The following is a 4,637-nucleotide window of genomic DNA, read 5'->3' on the forward strand; positions in this document are numbered from 1 at the left end:
TTCAACACCTGTTATGACCTCTTCATTAGATGAAAAACGCTTTCCACGCATATATATTTTAAGTTCTGGAAATAAATGGAAGTCGCTGGGTGCCAAATCTGGTGAATACGGCTTAATACGGTTATGTTTCAACAATTTGAACTTTAATTTATGAATTTTAGCCATTGTCAAAATGTTCTTGTAACACTATGCATTGCCCAGATTGTTTCTTCTGCACACCTGTTCTTTTTTCACGAGGTTTTTCCTTCAACTGGTCCAAAAGGTCGCAATAGTATTTGGATTTAATTGTTTCACCAGTTTGCAAGTAATTCACTATCAAAACTCCTCTCGCATCCCAAAAAACTGATGGCATAACCTTCTTTGCCGATTTCCGAACACGATTTCTTTCCGAAGCCGAACAACCAGGTACACACCACTCTTTAGCATCTTGTTTTGATTCAGAATCATGGTAATAGACCCGAGTCTCATTCGTAGTGATGAATCGATGCACAAAATCCACTTTATCCTGTTTTGAACGCTCCAAATGTTGCTGAGAAAGTCGCATGCGAATGTGTTTTTGTACAATTTATAGTGAATAGCGCACCCATTGTATACACAGCTTTCTAAAAGGGAAAATTTCACTTAAAATATGGCTCACACTACCTATTAAGATGTGGAGACGCTCGCCAGCAACAAGAGCTACAAAATGCATGCGCAGCCACGTATTTGCACAGCTGCTGCCAAAGCAACGCGGTAGCTATCAATTGTGGGCTTTAGACGGCAACGGCAATACCAAAGCTTTGCCTGAGCTGCTTTGCCTGAGCGGCAGGTATCGCGTACTCTAAGCGGGTGAGATTAGTGGGGCTAGTGGAGAGCTGACGGAGCGAGTCAATGGCTTGTCGTTGGCAGCAATAATCGACAGCAAGAGCAGCGGTAGTCACGTCATTTCGGTGTATCTGATAGCGTTTGTCGAACGTGTGCCAATATAGCAAAGCGCAAACTGCTGCGAATTGTGGCAGCGACAGCACCAACGCTAGTAGAACGGCTAACAATTGACAGCTATGGCAGAGCTCAACAAATGCATCGCAACTGTAAGTACTTAGCCAAACTTTAAGTGCTTTACACTCGTAGTAATTGAATCAATCTGCAGCGCTGGCATCGGTTAAAGCTGTCCGCCCTTTTCAGTTCTAATGGAAATGTTATGTTCAATTTCACATGCAAATGTGTATTGTTACTTGCAGGTGAGTAGATATATCTACATACATATATTATATGAATGTATATGCGGAGATCAGTTGAGGTATTCGTACAACGCTAATGTTCTTCGAAGGTTTTCGGTTATTCCACTTCAATTGGCAAATTTATTCCGTATGGCAGTATGGTGAATAGTAGATTTCTTCCACAAAATCCATTCCATATATGTAATACGTACAAAGAAGAGAGAGAGAATGATAGCTGAGTGTGGTATTCATGTAGTAGTATTGGTGTGCGACAGACACACTAATTAAACACTACAATATATGAACTAAATGTTTCTATTGGAAACAATTATTTTATGCTTCTACAGCGTAGCAAAGAAAGTAATAGTAATGGGCGCAACGCAAATTGGAACACATATTTTTTTTACCAACTGAGAGGCATATTTCATAATATTCACAATGGGGATATGGATGAATAAAACTTCGGTTTTACGTCCATTTCCTGTTGTGGGAGTGTGACGATCCTCGCACCTACACTACCTTAGGCCAAGGTGCCGAGGTACATTTCTCTACACCTACAGGCGCTTGGTACAAGTGACCAACTCTTTCCGGAACAAAAATGAACACAACAAAGAAAAACATACCGAAAACAACAACTATTAACACTTTGACTAGGACGATTTTAATGACAGAGTATATTGTAGGACTCCAGGACCCCTCAATGAGTCCAACGAAAATATCTTTACCAACAGCAAGGTAATTCAGTGATGTGGCCAGAGATAGGCTGGGGGTGGCTCTCACCGAGTACCTTAAAGGAGAGATGGGTGGTGATAGAAATCAGATTACCTAGTCTAGATTTATGGTAGGTATAAATTTAGTTACGGATTTTTAGGCAAATTAAAGCTTGAATACTGATACCAATACTAAATTTAGGTGCACTGATTCCGAATTCAATTTTCAAGGTCAGCAAAAGCGGAAGACCTTGTGCTCATATTTGGCTCCCTCAAAATAAAATTATACCTCGCTGATCAGTCAATAGTTATCGAAAGTGGTTAATAAAATCAGCTCTGTTATCCACGTTGGCTTGAAGATCTAAGACGACAAAGCGGCTGACGAAGAACACAATAATTGTAATGCGTGCAGATGTCTGCAACATTTGAAAAGTGCTACAGGCAGTCGTGATCAAAGGGCTAAATAGCAGTAGCTACGACATTTCTTACAAACAAAATGAAGGTAAACCAAGGGCATGCATTATCATCAATAAAGATGCAACCAAATTTTTGGTTCTACCTAGTGCCTACACTGGTAAGAATGGAAGAAGAAAGAGGTAACTTCTTTCTTGACGAGCCACCAGTATTGCATGAAGGCTTTAAGCTCACTGGCGTTTCCAATCCACTTGTCTATTATTTTCCACAGAAATGTTTTCTACTTTCTACCTCTATCACAAGTCCGACACAAAAAACTTGTGACCCATCAGGCATTAAACCTTAAATGGATATAAGCAATTCCCTTGCGAGCACCAAATGGTTTAAGCGGATCAATTTTTCTTTTATTTACATTTATTTAAGTTTTTCTTTTTTTATCGCCTATGCTTTTTTCCTATTATATATTTTTTACTTTTAGTTTCTGTGTTATCTTTTATTTCATGTCATTGACACTCTGAACACATAGAGGGCGACACGACATGACAGCACGACAGCGGCGTCGTGAAGCCTGCTACTTGAACATTTGTAAGAAGGCAGCGATTTAACAATGGCTGGCATTTACACGTAACAACAGAGCTTTCTATTTCATATGTACACAGGTTCATAGTTTGTCGTTCTGCATAATTTGGTTAAATTTTTTCAATTTTAATAAATAAATTAAACATGGTCAACGAGGAATAATTGAGGCCGGTTGTTAATATTGTGCGTATTGCCAATACGGTAGATGAAGTGTTCCAGGAGCTCCATAGAAACTACCGAAGGTGGTGGGTTCGTCCTGTTAACATTACACGCCAGGAAGAAGGATTTTATAAAACTTGCATCAAGGTCCGTATCTAGCTCTTAAGTAATTGCTCAAGACAAAAATACATTATTTCTCCAAGTAATTTTGACAGCCGGTTACGCATTGTGAATGATCCACATTAGAAAAGCAAGAGAGAATAAACAAAGAAAATAAACTTTGTGCGTAATATGTATGTATGTATATATGTAGTAACATAAATGTTTTCATTGCGATTGGTAAGTTTTATACAACATTTCAAAATGAACTATACTTCATAATAATGATTTTAACTAATTTATGATGAATTTAAAGATTACTTTGGCTTTCCTTAAAGAAACAATTGTTGATTTCATGTTTCTTCGCATTTTATTGAAAAAATGTATTAAAAATTAGTACTAGATTTCTTTAGAGCTGCATACCAGCACAAGAAAATTTGCCGCAGGAAATTTTCTTGACCATTTCTTAAGTGTTTTTTTATATGAAGTTTTTACATTTCTTGTGAGCTGGATACTAAGCTTTAAGCAGCTTCAAGAAAAATATGAGGAACATCTTTTTAAAGCAACACGGATGAGCGTTGCTAATTTTAATTTATTTCTGTCGTTATTAAAGCAACGATTAGAACGCTTTTCGAATTGAAAATCAATTCAGCCCGGACTCGTTTGGTGGTAACATTAATGTAAGTTAATGTGAATTAATTATTAAACTGGTATACTTCAGCGCTTAACAATTTCAGTTTCTTGACACAAGGATGTAGTTTCAATGTGATTTCTTGGACCTTCAAAGTTGTGACGCTATTTGGGATGAGTTACCTGATGTATAGTATATTTGTCACCACCAAACTTACACGAACTTAGAGGCATTGCAAACAAATTTTGTATATAGACTGGCCTGCCGAATTGCTTTTGAGCTATAGATGGGAAGCATATTCCTATAACAAGCCCAAGAAATAGCGGATCGTTGTACTACAATTATAAGAAAACAGTTAGCATTGTACTAATGGTAGTGAGTGATGCTAATTACGTGTTCACATATGTTGATGTCGGGGCGGTAGGAAGCCAAAGTGCCCGTAGAATATTTGCCCGCAGTGCCTTTGGAAAGAAGTTGCTGAATGGCACTCTGGAAGTTCCTTGTGACACAAACTACATCGAATAGCTTTCCGTATTATTATGTCGGCGACTGTGCATTTCTACTGAAACCGAATTTACCACAAGATAAAGACAAATTTAACTGAGCGTTGTCACATAGAAAGCGCATTGGGAAATTTTGGACAATCGATGGAGAGTACTGCATACAACAATACATGCTTGGCCAAAGAATGCAGGCAAAATAGTTTTAGCTACAGTAGTACTTCATATCTTTTTGATGTTACAAATTTTGATTTTTTTTAGTACCTAAGTAACCGTACTTCAAAAAACCGATTAAATTATTGACACACAAGTAGTCGGAACCTAGACTTCGTTCAGTAGGCACCTC

At 38.0% G+C, this 4,637-nt stretch overlaps 1 pseudogene; it reads left to right on the top strand.

Moving 5' to 3' along the window:
* The first annotated feature begins 3,731 nt into the window (after window positions 1–3,731).
* On the top strand, window positions 3,732–4,395 carry LOC120770661 (annotated as a pseudogene).
* The last annotated feature ends 242 nt before the right edge of the window (window positions 4,396–4,637 follow it).

This window comes from Bactrocera tryoni, chromosome 3 (assembly GCF_016617805.1).
Source record: "Bactrocera tryoni isolate S06 chromosome 3, CSIRO_BtryS06_freeze2, whole genome shotgun sequence".
Taxonomy (NCBI): domain Eukaryota; kingdom Metazoa; phylum Arthropoda; class Insecta; order Diptera; family Tephritidae; genus Bactrocera; species Bactrocera tryoni.